Below are 15,041 nucleotides of genomic sequence, written 5' to 3'. Positions count from 1 at the left end.
TTCTTCTCCCGCTTCACTTCCTGTGATCCCTGAGGGTCGTCTGCTAGCCGTCGCTACACATGGGGACCAACCGCCGCGACTCCTGAGACACCTTCCACGTCCATCAATCTTCATGGTAAGCGTGGAAGGCACCCGTCGTGGGAGTCAGCATCGGAGTCTTCCTGCCCGAAGTCCTCCTCGCCTGCGCTGAGCTCCCAAGTTCCTGTAACGGTTCCTGCTTCACCTCCCTCTCCTGTCACCAGTCTGGCTACCGTCTCCGCTCCGCGACCCAGGAGGAAGAGGAGGAGGAGGGGAGCTTCTGGTTCTCCGTCTCTACCTCCGCTTGAGTCCGCGATGGTTCTCCAACCCGCCGCTGAAGTCAAAAGCGCTGTTCCTGGCCCCGCTGCTGTAAGCGCGGTTCCGGTCTTAGCAACAGGAGACATAGTTCTACAGCCTGCTGCAGAATGTGCTGTTTCCCAGTCGGCGTTGGGGAGATCCATTCCAGAGACTTGTACCGTGAATGTCATCTCTGAGTCTTCAGTCATGTCTGCTGAAGAGAAAGCAGCGGCCGATTCCGCTGCAAAAGCTGTGATAGAGTCCGTATCAGCTCGCCAGGAGATGCCAGTCATCATCGCTGCCAGAGCCCTGTCCGAATATTTATCCCGTCTTGCCAGAATTCTTGATGTCCCAGTCAGTCCTGTCTTGTCCCCAGTCTCTGTTCCTAATGCTCCAGAGAGCACCGATCTCAAGTCTACTGCAGAGAGTCATGATTGCAGTCCAACCGCAGTGAGCTCTGGCCCCAAGCCAGCTGCCGTAAGTGCTGATCCCAGGCCAGCTGCCAGAGGCTCAGATCCCCAGTCTGCTGCCTTCGACGCCTCAACTGAATTTGAAGTGAGAATCGTCGATTCCGGATCGTCTTCCGAGATCTCTGTCCCTGTTCCAGCTCCACTATCATCTGTTTCACCCCCTGTCTTGTGTCCTGCGCCTTCGCCTGCCTTGTCCCCCATCAGGAGTCCTGTTTCGTCTTCCTCTGTTTCCTCTGTGTCTGAGTCTGTTGCTGCTGCCACTAATGCAGTATTCCAGTCTGTTTTCCCGGTGTCCCTTGTCACCACTAGTCTCCAGACTGTTTCCCCAGTCACCCCTGTCTTCACTAAACCCCGGACTGTTTCCTCCAAGACTTTTCCTCATGTGTCCCCATCCAAGTCTGCCCGGACCCCTCGCCATCAGCCATCGTCCCGTCAACCCAAGACCCCTAGTCCACCCGTTCACCCTGGACTACCCCCTAAGAACTGTGTGTTTCCTCCACCTCCTTTGCCTTGTTTATTGTTTTTGATTTTGCACCCCAACCCTGTAATTGTTTATTCATGTTTGCCGTTGTTGTTATTTGTCATGTTTTGTTGGTCCGTGTCCTTGTCACAGTCCCTTATGTCTCGTGTTTAGTTTCCCTTTGGGAGCGTCTGGTAGCCGCTCCTTAGGGGAGGGATTCTGTCATGATTCTGCCATCTTGTTCTTGATTTTCTCTTGTCTTGTGGCAGAATCATGACAGACCCATGTTTTATGTTCACACACATGGCCTTTTGCTGGCCATGTGCTTGTGTTGTCTCGTTCCTTGCCCCGGCCCCCTTGTTATCCTCGTTTATTCATCATTGCTTTACCCTTGTCACCTGTTTCCCTCATTAGTTTCTCCCTATTTAATCCCCTTGTGTTTGCTGTCCTGTGCCGGTTCATTGTCATTCTTTATGTGAAACCTATCGTGAGTAACCTGTTGAAAGTCTTGTGAAGAGTTTGATCCTGTCTTAGCTGTTAGTTTATTGTTCAGTTTTCTGTCTGAGTCTTAGTCTAGTCTTGTTAGTCTTATATAGTCGATCCTGTCTTGTTTTGCCCCCTCGTGGGTTTTGTTTTCCTTGTTTTTCTGTAATAAACGTAGTTCACTTAAATACTGTCTGCATTTGGGTTCTTCTCCTTACACCATCATAACACAAAAAAATTGTATAATACATAAGCAACATGAATAATCAACCATGTATATACAATAGGCTATACAAGAAAAGACATCTCAACAAAATGAATGGAAACATATGTTCCGTGTAATAAATCAATGTTAAAAAGAATTGATATTAACATTTTGACTAGCCTAATTAAAAATGTGCATCTTCACTTAACTTAAGTTTTGTTAAGCTTGTTAAGTCTGACGTCACTGTTTCCAAATCCAAAAGCTCTATCAAATGCAAACAAACGATGCTAATATACACTCATTGTTCTGTAATATTCCTGAAAATTATAATCCTAACTTTGATCTCTATACCGAAATCTCAGATGGTTAGTTATTCAGCTATTTAGAATTGTAAAATATTGAAGTCTGGGATGCCGTGAGACTGGAGACTGTAATGTACACTATGGCTTTTGAAAAGCTTAAATGTGTGACTTGAATCATCAGTGCTCATATGGTTGTTGAGTATTCTCACTAGAAACAAGATAGAGGAAGTAGTAGTAGAGGCTTCGACCCGGAAACAGTATTCCTAATATGTCACAACATGCAGAAAACATTTTCCATTATAACAGAGTTAAGGTGCAGTAAAATGAGCTGTTGTTCTGTGAATTTTCACTGGTGAATTCCAGTCATTTCCATAAGAATCCACACAATCTACAATTTCGCGTGTGGTCAAAAACCCTAATGCTCAAAATAATGAATTGGTTTGAGTAGGACAAACTTAAATTAAACTAGTTAGTTCAGTCAACTTTTATGAGTATTTAGCACTTTCTTTTTATTTCAAGTTCACAGAACTGATATATTTGAAGTAAACTGAACTGTTTCATTGTTTTTAGTTTTATGAAATTATTTATTTTAATTTAGACAATCTTAAGTTTAATGGAAACAGCTGGGATCTCTATTTCCCAGCATGCTTTGCCGATGGCACTCGAAAGGGAGAGTAAATGCTAAAATTAAGTGTAATGTTTTTTTTTGTGTGCGTGTAAGATTAATGTTAAGTGGGAGATTTAGTAGTGATTAATGTTTTGTTATGCTAATTTAGAAGAATTTCTGTTAATGTTGGTTTTAGGATAGTTACCATCATGGTGACAAGTGGTGCATGCGGCTTGATTTGAGAGCAAAGAAAACCTTTATTTTGCTGCACTCATACAGCAAGTTCCTCTGTATAACATACTATTAACATGTTTACAAACTAATATGCTAGCAAAGTAGCTTGTTAAAGCTAGTTAAGCTTATACTAATAAAATTATTCACACTGAGATTGCATGAAGGTTTTAAGTTAAATGTATGAATTCGTATACTCAAACATTTCAAGTTAAGAACAATTAAAATATATAAGTACAACATAAAAATCTGCCAGTTCTGCTTACTTAAACTTTGAATTTCTTAACTTAAAAAAATTTAGGCAACTGATTGCCTTACATTTTTTGAGTTTTGCCAACTTATTCGGGTTTACTGCTTTTGTTATCAAGGAGAGAAAAGCTGCTGGATGAATTGCTAACTAATACTAAATTACTAAATAATATCTGAATGCCTTCATGTGGTAAAAGTTCTCCAGCATGTATGTATGTGTATAGCGCTGTTATTTTAATTGAATCATGTTGCAAAACGGACCAACTGGAGTGCAATGTTAAATAAAGACAGAACCGTAAACTGATCGTCTGAATTTATTTATTATATATTTTGAAAAGACATGAGTGAAGAACAATGGAATTATACACCAGAAACTTGAAAAATAGTACAAATAAACGTGTGATGGTCAAGAGAGCTTCAGAAATCAGAATTAAGGCAGACCAAGTGAAGTGAAGGCTGATTTGAAAAAGTTTACAAGTTAATAGAAGTTTCAGTGGAATTAATGACATTGATTAGTACATTGTTATGTATAGATTGTGCTTTCTGTGTTGATGCAGGTTTATTTGTGGAATACAATAATAAACCACAAGGTGGGAGTATTGTATTGTATTGTATTGTACAAGAGATCCGAGATGGCGATATTTTGCTGTTCAGTGATGAGCGCCAGTGCATTGAGGCCTATACAAATGCTTACTGATTTTAAATGTGTTTGTTTGGGAATAAAGGCTACATTTAATCCACAGCAAGCACATCTCAACATTATCCTACTTTAAATATAGAATAGGAAGAAAACCTTCTTGAGTCTCCTCTGCATATTATATGTCACTTCTACACGTGCCCCAGATACTTTTTATTTTCCATACTTTTGAATAACGTCTGTATAAAGCAGTTTATAATAACTCCAAGACACAGGACTTTTATTATACAATTCTTAGACAAAATGGCGGATGCCAACAGTTTCCAAGGTAGGATTGGTTAAAAAAATGTTTAAGGTGTAGTTTAGCAAATGTGAATTTGCATGCATGTATCTATAAAGGAATTTTGACTAGTCAGAATGCGCGACGCCAAACGCTCAGGCTCAGCTGAAGACGCATTTATTATTTACCTGAGACGAGCGGAGAGGAAGGAGCGCAGTGCATGCAGTGACATCATGTCAGAATCACATGTAATAAAATACCTAACTTTATCACTATGAATATAAACAAATATGATGGCTTTTAGTACTCACTATCAAGCTAGCATATCGATACTGGTAAAGTTTAAAATATATTTTGTTTGATTCGGTAACGAGCTATATTTAGGCTATAGGTAACGAGCTATATTTATAAGGCAAAGCTAGGTTGCATTGATACACGTTTTTCCATTACCATCAGTTAAACTGTGATGAAGGTGAATTTCGTGTAAGAGTCATAACATATACGGTGTTTTGCATGTAAGAGTTTCCATGATGAAAACATTGTTGACTCTGATGAGGACTAACGTTACACTCCGGTGACAAGTACCGCATCGTCGGTTCGAGGACAGGTCCACTTCGGGGTCGAGGGCGAAGCAGAGGAGGTCGTTCAAGAGGTCCGAGGAAGTAGTTTAGCAAAGTAGCAAAGCTGGCATTGGTACTTTTTGCTGCATTTTCTCAGCCATTGTGCCGCAAACTCCTGCTTACTCGGTGTAGTGAGCTGAATATTTCCGGGAACGGTGACATGTGATGATGAGTGCACGCAGGGCTGTGCACGCAGTGGTGCTCGGGCACGAGACATGAAGGCATCTGATTGGTTCTTTACATTCGCACCGAATGGCAGTGATTGGTCAGAGTTTTTACTGTCCTGCAGCTGCTACAGAGGTCAGATTTTTTCCATTCCTTTTTCTGAACACATAATGTATTGACTACTATCAGAATGGAAGGACCATTTCACCCAGTATAAAAAAAAATGTTTCTGAACAGGATTACCTACCCTACCTTTAATACATAGGGGCAGGAAGAATTACTTTAAACCAGCCTTTATTAATTATTATTGCAGAGATTGTTTCACCAATAATAGTTGTACCACAGCTCAATACACATCCAGATGTTCCCAGTAAATTGTAGTTGATCACCAGGTATGTTTTATTAATGTAGGTTGAATAATCCTAGTAGGAGAAACAAAAGGAAATCTTTCTTACCTGAGTGACATCTTAGTGACAGTTGATTGACAGTTGAGTGGACCTTGAATGAATGACTGAATCTCTGCCCCTTATGGTGACATTTGTTTGCCTCTATAGTCTTTTACTGTAAGATGTCAACAAAATTCAACAGACATTTTCACCTGGCTATATCCAATGTTTAGATATGTTGTGTTATTTATACAAATTAGCGCATACATTATTATGCACCGTTTGCTCATGTACCAAAAAATGTAAAAAAAACTTGTAATACATTTTTTGTTTGTCTTAATGTACGTAATCAATAGGGTAAAGGATATCTAAAGGGTAAAAATTTTAGCATATTCACATGAGAAAGAGAATGAAGAGGCGTATGAATAGGGTATATTTGGGTCTTTTTCAAAACTTTCCCCTAATGGGTTTCTTTGGGGCTTTTTTTTCCTCAGGACATATTGAGGATACAGAATCAGTTGAGTTTGCTTCTGTTGCAATTTGTCGTAGGTGGAGCCCCATTTTGGCTTAAAATGACTGGATTATATAGCATCGCTGCAAGTGTGTAAAGACTTAAGTGAAAGTGAAGCTAAACATATGAACAGGAGGCTTCAGCAAACAGCATTTCATTTCAGAAACTCTGAAATCAACGACCTAATCTGATATTGACTCACAGGTAAGTGATGGAAATGTAAGAGCTAGTTCAGTAGATTCATCAGATTGTTGGTAAAAGTACTGTATGTATTTTTTTTGTGGCTGTAAATCAAAGTTTGATTATTTGTGGTCATGTCACACTTTAGAGACTTTAGAAACAGGAAGTACTTGAATTGGCGGCAGAATGAACAAATGAAAAATCAGAATGATGACTTCTCTAGTAAAAGTCACGTCTATTAACCCTCTACAGCACAGCGCTGAAAGTTTTCTTAAGCTCTATGTTCAGTACTATATGTTTCTATAAAAGATTGCAACCAATTAGAATGGTAAATTATTTTATCAAAGTCAAGCACCATTTGAAAGCGGGGATTTGAGAAGATTTCTGCCGTGCAAAGGCAAAAGACCGTAACTTCGTTTTTGGTCGAAAATGAGTTATTTATATTTTTGGCACATTCAAGACCTTCTTTATCATGTGGACAAGAATCTTGTATCAATTCCGGTTTTTTTTCGAGAAAATAATGATTTGTGTTAACAGTAACTTCCAAAAGCCCATGAGAAACCAAGGCAGAACACCGTAACATCAGTTACCGCTCTTTGGCTTTGTTTTGGAACGCTCAAATTACGAGTTACGGTGCTCTGCCTTTGTTTAGCCGCGCGTCAATATGAAGTTACTGTGCCGGTGTTCAATCAAATAATGCTACCTACCAGATTGTACGGTTATCTGCCTTTGTTTTAATGTCCATTAAACCCGCTCCATCGACAAACGTGCGATATCGATCGCGAAGGATTATGCAGAGTTGACAGAAAAACGTTACACATTGCCGTATCAGATGAATACAACCAACAATTAAAGCTCTGCAAACTAGCTGGCAGAGTGCCAAAACTTCGCCTTCAGCCCCGCCCTAAACGTGGTCGAGTCAACGCTGGACTAATAGGAGGTATTTTGTCATGTCAAATGTATTAATAATGCCATCAGAATGCAACCAAAGCACAGGATAGCAATAAGTAGATGGCTATAAATAATTGTAAATCATACAAAATAAATGCCATGATCACTAGATTTTATACAGGTGTTACTATAATGATTTTGTTAATGGTGATCAGCAACTAAATATTGATAATGTGGAAGTTACTGCCTTTTGCCTTAGCATGACTTCTCACTTTTTGCTGACAATACAAAGGCAGAGTACAGTAACTTTAAAATAGTGGTCAAAAGTCAAGTTTGAGCTCAAGATTTTTTTATGTATATAATTTCCATTACTAAAACATCTATTTGCCAGATTTCCAGTGTCCTACCTATAATTAATTTGGCGGGACAACTAAAAATCTTTAAAGTCATTTTTCTCAGTTCCACACTCTAGCGACATAAGGTCTTTTGCCTTTGTAGGGCAGATTTGATGTGAGAAGAAAGTAAGTTTATTTGCTTTAGTAATCTTATTTAAAATGACATGAACTGTACATAAAAACGTGTGTGTGTGTGAATGAAGGTGTAGAGAAGGTTTTATGAAGTTTTTTTTATTTATTTTGCATATTCAGTTCATTTAGTTTTTCCTTTTGTTGCCTCAGGGCAACGTTGTGCGTTAAGGGGTACTTTTCAAGGATGTCTTTGCTAACAATGTGTTTGGACGTTATCACATATTATCACGTATTAGTGCACAATATAAGCTCTAAATATAGTTAGTAGATTTCTTTACATTTTTTAAAAAGATTTGTGATTTTGTATTGCTCTCTGACCATTTTCTTACAATATGTCAATTAATCATTAGGCAGCGAAAAAATATTTTATCAATAAAATGTTCCTAAATGAAACAAGAAATGATGTGGAACACATTTTTATCATGTACCATCAAAATGTGTGCAGTAGAGGGTTGAACAAAACTGACACGTGGTATTTACAGATGTTTATTTAGAGGGTTATTTGTTTGAAAAATACACTTTCACCCCTTTCTGTGTTGTCTTTAATTTATATATACATACCTTTTCATGATTGTATAATATGGTGTTGTAAAAACCAGTTACATTTGCTGTACTATGGCTCCCAGTGACACATTTAGTTTCTGTATTTAGTTTCTTCTTCTGCAGCCTAATAGATCTAACTACAGCACATGGTCTCAGACTGGCAGTTAGAGGCGGAGCTTATAGGCTCAGTGAGGTTAGAGTTAGAGGCGGAGCTTATAGGCTCAGTGAGGTTAGAGTTAGAGGCGGAGGAACTTCCTGTCAGAAACTGCTGTCTCACAAGATGACTGCATGTCATCTTCTCCTCTTATTGTTACTTGCACTTCATGCCACATGTTTAGCATAGCCTTCACCGTCAGCACAGGATTTACATGTGATAAATGCAGGGAGATAGACAAGCTGACGGGGAAGATTTCAGAACTAGAGACACGCATCCAAGCTTTAATCAAGGTTAATTGTAAGGGCGTAAGGGCTTTAGATACTGCTTTGGATGCGACCAGCTTAGTGAACTCTTTACATTGTTCAGTTCCGGCTGAAGTAGAGCCCGTGTAGCAGGGCAACTGGGTGACGGTGAGACGCTGTAGTTGTGGGACAAAACACCGCTCTTCCGTTCCGATTACAACTTCAAATAGATTCTCCCCTCTCAGTGAAACACCCACTGAGAATCCTGTTGATTGTGCCCTAGTTATTGGCGATTCTATTACACAGAACGTGAAAATAAACACACCAGCCACCATAGTCACATGTTTGCCGGGAGCCAGAGCGCCTGACATCAAAGCAAATTTAAAAGTGCTGGCTAATCGTAAATTCTCTAAGATCATTATTCATGTCGGCACTAATGATGTTCGACTCCGCCAGTCGGAGATCACTAAAATTTATGTTAAAGAGGTGTGTGAACTCGCAAGTACAATGTCAGGCACAGTAATTTGCTCTGATCCCCTTCCTGTTCGCAGGAGTGATGAGATACTTAGTAGATTGTCCTCACTCAATGGCTGGCTGTCTAAGTGGTGTCCGCAAAATAATATTGAATTTATAGACAATTGGAAAAACATTTGGGGCAGACCTGACCTGTTAAAAAGAGATGGTATTCATCCCTCCTGGGATGGTGCAGCTCTTCTCTCTAGTAATATGGCACATAGTCTTAGAGCTCAAACATGAATTGGGGATCAGGTCAGGAAGCAGACAGACTGGCTAAACTGACCGTCTGCTGACTGTCTCACGTCACCAAGGTCAGATAAATCCCATTACATACAGTAGAGCTAATGTAGCTTAGTAGAGAAGGAGCTCTGTCGACTGCAATTAGTACAAAACTCTGCAGCTAGAATTCTGACGCATACAAATAGGAGGTCTCATATATCCCCTATCCTAAAAGAACTTCATTGGCTACCAGTGTCTTATAGGATAAATTTTAAAATTTTGGTTTTAGTTTTTAGAGCTTTGCATGGTCAGGCACCCTCTTATATTAGTGACCTGATTCAGCGCTACACCCCTGTGCGTGCTCTGAGGTCTGTGGATCAGAATCTGCTGACGGTTCCGCGCACTCGCTATCGTACTAGAGGTGACCGATCTTTTCAAGCTGTTGCTTCTAGGTTGTGGAATGACCTCCCACCATCTATGCGCTCTATTGACTCTGTTGATGTCTTCAAATGCAGACTAAAGACTCATCTATTTGTTCAGGCTTTTAATTAGCTGTTTGTGGGTTGATATGATCATGTTCGGTCTATGCTTTTATTGAGTGTATTTTATGATGTAAATGTTTTTAGTTGTGAAGCACTTTGTGGCCTTATACCTGTGAAAGGTGCTATATAAATAAAACTTACTTACTTACTTACTTACTAGAGCCTCTTTCACCTAGATATCATCATATAGAGACTGTGTCTGTTCCCCAAATTAGGACATACAAAAAACTTCCAAACCCATCTGAGGGTAAAAATGTAATTGATGTTCAACAAATAAAAAACAGATAAAATACAAATGAGCAAATGATAAAGCTTGGGTTGCTGAATATTAGATCCCTTACTTCAAAAGCACTTATTGTTAATGATATGATTACAGACTATAATCTAGATGCGCTGTGATTGACAGAAACCTGGCTAAAACCAAATGATTGTATTACTTTAAATGAGTCCACCCCGCAAGATTACTGTTATAAACATGAACCTCGTCTGAAAGGCAAAGGGGGAGGTGTTGCTGTAATTTATAGTCATATTTTAAGAATTACTAAGAAGTCTAGTTTCAAATATAATTATTTTGAAGTGTTGGTGCTTAATATCGCAATATATAGTGTAAATGACAAATCATGTTTGAGATTTGTGCTGGCTACTGTATACAGGTCACCAGGGCACCATAAAGACTTTATCAAAGAATTTGCTGATTTTCTATCAGAGTTAGTATTGGCTGCAGATAAAGTCCTAATTGTTGGTGATTTTAATATACATGTGGATAACAAAAAATATGCATTGGGATTGGCATTTAAAGACATTCTTAACTCTATTGGAGTTAGACAACACATGTCAGGACCTGCTCGTTGTCATAATCATACTCTAGATATAATATTATCACACAGAATCAAAGTTGATGCCGTTGAAATTCTGAAACAGAGCAAAGACGTCTCAGATCATTATCTAGTCTCGTGTAAACTTCATTTAGCCAAGGCTGCAAAGCTGACTCCATGTTACACATATGTTAGACCTATCACTTCTGCCACTAAAGATTGCTTTATTAATAATCTTCCTGATCAGTTTCATCATCTCAGCATCCCGGATAGCTTAGAAGAACTCGATATTGCGACAGAAACTTTCAACTCTCTCTTTTCCAGCACTTTAGACACAGTTGCTCCGATGTGCTTAAAGAAGATTAAAGAAAATAGTCCAACGCCGTGGTACAACGAGCACACTCGGGCCCTTAACCCTCTGGAGTCTGAGCGGTTTTCTGGGCCCTGGGGGTGTTCTGACATGCTCTGACATTTGTGCTTTTTTCAGTTGCTTATAAACATATTAATGGCAAAGGTGTAAATTCACTCTATATAGCACAAACAGGACTACAATAATATGTGAGCCACATGTATGTACATGTTTTCATTTTTGAGAGAATAATGTTTATGCGTGGTTATCGAAAAAACTAAAAATTAAAGTTTTTGAAATAAGGCCTAATAAGGCCACATACTAAATATGTGGCAATAAGACTTTTGACTAATGGATGTCGTTGCCTATAGTATTTTCTTCAAAATTATGTGAAAATAGTCTTGCTTTATCGTTCACATAAAACCATACATTGATTTAAATTGATGTAAAACAGGTTTTGCTTGGAAAGCCAATATGCGAGGGGGGCGTGAAAGAGGAGTGGTTTACACCTTAGAATACAATGTCCCACCCACTCTGCATAATGACTCTGCATAATGAGCCATTCATTCAGGTGTGAAACTGACTGAGCCACAATGCAAGGACAAAAGATATATTTAGAAGAAGACTTATATTGATCATTTAAGATTTTGCTTACATCTATCTTGTAAATATGTTTTGCTATTTTATTAAAAAGGTTACAATTACAACAATAATTACAATTTCAACAATATTTCAAGTGTACTCTTTCTTTGTAAAAAAATGATTATAGGCCTACATTTTATCTATGTATTCATTAGTTTGAATATAGCCAACATTGGAACAGCTAACATCTTAGTTGATGAATATATTTTTGACAAAAATAGTATTTTATATATAGAAATTGCTAAACAAAAGCTTATTTGACGAGGCAGTATATTCTACAGTAAAAACTGTATATTTCTTAAACTTTATAAACTTTCATATTTCACCTGACTGTAAGGTTGTTTTCATGAAATATTAGGGCATATTGTTAATTTGCAGTTTAATACGTTGCTTATACAAATAGCCTACATTTTATTTCAACATATTTCAGTCGATTTTTACTCATCTCAGTATAGCAATACAGTTTGCTAAAACATCATCATTCATTCACACACGCGATTTAAATTTAAACTGTCTTTGCCAGCTGTGGTAAACAGCGCGCATCTCTGCCGTTCATTCATTCATAAACAGAAACCCACGTGAAGAAATTCACGTGAGAAGGAAAAAAACTTACTAGTATTCCTCAGCTCGCTCCTCGATATACCCGCACTTCTGAGGGACATTTTCCATTATTATTATTCCTCACAGCGCTGCAAGACGGTGTAAACAAGTAATGATCTGAATAAACTTGTGTGTTTTCTCGAGCTGATGGGGGCGTTCACATTTGCGTTTGCGTTTGAATTGCGTCAGCCATTTGCGTTTGAATAGCGTGCGCTCTCCGTGGGCGGAGTCACATTACATCTGAATCAGCTGTAATTAGGTCGACTGGAATCGCTCTCTTTTAATACAGATTTCACAAGATGAGAATATTTGTTTTTTATATAAATTACTTCATTTAAAAGAAGAGAATTCAAGCTTCATGCCTGTGTGTCTGTGTGCCTGTTTGACTGAGTATTCGCTGAGCTACAGTTCATTTTCGGACGCGTTTCAGAATGGACTTTATTGGCAGAGAGAAGGCAGAACTCGCTTCGTGTTTATTTTTCTTTATTTGGCAAAAAGCACAACACTTTGTTTTTATTGTGAGTATACACAAAAATAACACACATTTAACAGAATCGATTGATGTATGAAACTCCTATGGAAAATCAAAGTCAACAGAGTATTTATGAGTTTCTTTTACACTGATAAAAAAAAGCGAGCTGGTATCGCTGGCGATACCGTCGACCTCAGGGGGTTAAGAGAGCAGCCAGAAAAATGGAGCGCAACTGGAAGAAAACAAAACTAGAGGCATTTCACATTTCATGGAAAGAGAGCTCGATTGCATACAGAGAGGCCTTAAAAGTTGCTAGATCTGCTTATTGTTCAACCCTATTAGAAGAAAATAAACAAAGCCCTAGGTATTTATTTGAAACAGTGGCTAAACTAACGAAAAATAAAGCCTCAAGCCCAGAAGTTTCCAAGCAGCACAGCAGTAATGACTTAATGAACTTCTTCACTTATAAGATTGATAATATCAGGGAGAAAATTATAACCATGCAACCGTCTACTACAGTATCGCATCAAGGCAGTGCATTGTAGTCTCCCTGAGGAAAAATTAGATTCATTCATTGCTATAGAAGAGGAAGAATATCGCTAAACTCGTTAAATCATCTAAATCAACAACATGTATGTTAGACCCTATACCGACTAAGCTACTGAAAGAGATGCTTACAGAGGTCATAGATCCTCTTCTTAATATCATTAATTCATATTTGTCATTAGGATACGTACCAAAAACTTTTACGCTGGCTATGTTTAAACCGCTTGTTAAAAAAACGCAAATAGATCGTACAGAAGTAGTCAATTACAGGCCGATCTCGAATCTACCTTTTCTGTCAAAGATACTAGAAAAGGCGGTATCCTCACAACTATGTTCCTTTTTAGACAGAAATGACATCTGCGAGGATTTCCAGTCAGGATTTAGACCGTACCATAGTACCGAGACAGCTCTCATCAGAGTCACAAATGATTTGCTCTTATCATCCAATCGTGGTTGTATCTCGCTATTAGTGTTACTTGATCTTAATGCTGCATTTGATACTATTGACCACAACATTCTTTTAAATAGACTCAAAAATTATGTTGGCATTAGTGGAATTGCATTAGCATGGTTTAAATCATACTTATCTGACCTGTAGCAACAATGGGTTGTACATTAATATTAATATTAGCTCAAATGATCTATAGGGAATTTTAATAATTAATCATGAATATGATTAATATTTTGTATGTTACAGTTACATTAATTTATCGCAGCTGAACTAGATTGATATATGAACGATTACCATAACGGGTTATGGTTCGTCATTAATACATCAATTGTTCTTATTTCAGCTCGAAGTTATGGGATAACTTTAATGGAATTAATTTAGTTATCAAACAATCTGTTTGTCCAGCAAACATACGTAAGATTAACTTAACTCTCAAGGAAAATTATCCTTCTTACAAACACGGGAAAGAGTATCTTTTCCAGGCCTTGAAAAGACACTCTCGGTGTTTGTAGACTAAAATTAGGTTACTTAAATCGTAGCCTACCAAGATAAAGCATATAGCTAAGATCGAACATTTCAGGGACTAAGTAACATGGGCAATTAAATCAGAGTCAGTCAAGGGCATATGGAATTTAATAATTGGACCAATACATCGAACTAAGGAATATATCAAACTACACAATACACACGGATTATATGTCTATGTACATAAAATACAGTTAAACAATACAAGATAACGAATAACAGTGAGAGAGAATAAAATGATCAGAGTTAGAAAAAGATAGAATGCCAGAAAAGGATTAAGAGAGAGTGGATGAGAGAGAGAGAGAAGGATGGGAGACGAGATCGGAAGTGAAAGCAAAAATCTGCGATCAGAGATCGCAGTTGGCTATGGCAAAAATCACAGACAGTAACCCTTAAGACACAACAAAGAAATCACATCGTAAGTTCAATTCAATAATCGATACTTGCATGGCATATGGTTCTCTTTGTATGAGGTAGTAGGAAGGCAGGGTTCTGCGTGTCTTTAAAAGCAGCGCGAGTCGTCTGAGGGGAGGCGTGCGCGTGCTGTCTTCCGGCGCGCGTGCGAGCGCGGGAGCTTCAAAGAGTCTCTTTCTTTGTGGTGAAGTTGCCGGGAATGATTCAGGCTAAGTTCATTCAGCTCGTGAATGAACAGAGGCGAAGAGGAAAACGAAACTAGACTTTAGAAAAACATAAAAGAAATAAATGAAAAGAAAAGAGAAGCAGGCCGAAGCCGGTCCGGACTTTGGTTTTGGAGGAGGAAAGAGCGTAGGAATGAGAGAGTGAGGAAGGAGGGTTTGGACTTTTTATCAGTGTCCTGTGTACGCCTCCTTTTTCGTGGATGACGAATCAGTTTAGAGCATTCCGAGCAGGAAGATCGTCTGGGTGTGTTAATGCTTCCCGACC

The 15,041-nt window shown here is 38.6% G+C and overlaps 1 protein-coding gene across 1 annotated transcript in view; it reads left to right on the top strand.

The window, feature by feature from the left end:
* Positions 1–15,041, top strand: part of LOC307145999 (E3 ubiquitin-protein ligase TRIM39-like) — a 56,334-nt gene that overhangs the window by 25,093 nt on the left and 16,200 nt on the right. The window lies entirely within an intron of this gene.

The sequence above is a fragment of the Squalius cephalus genome (assembly GCF_949319135.1).
Source record: "Squalius cephalus genome assembly, chromosome: 18".
Taxonomy (NCBI): domain Eukaryota; kingdom Metazoa; phylum Chordata; class Actinopteri; order Cypriniformes; family Leuciscidae; genus Squalius; species Squalius cephalus.
The sequence above is the reverse complement of the archived record's forward strand: the minus strand, read 5'-3'. Positions and strand labels throughout refer to the sequence as shown.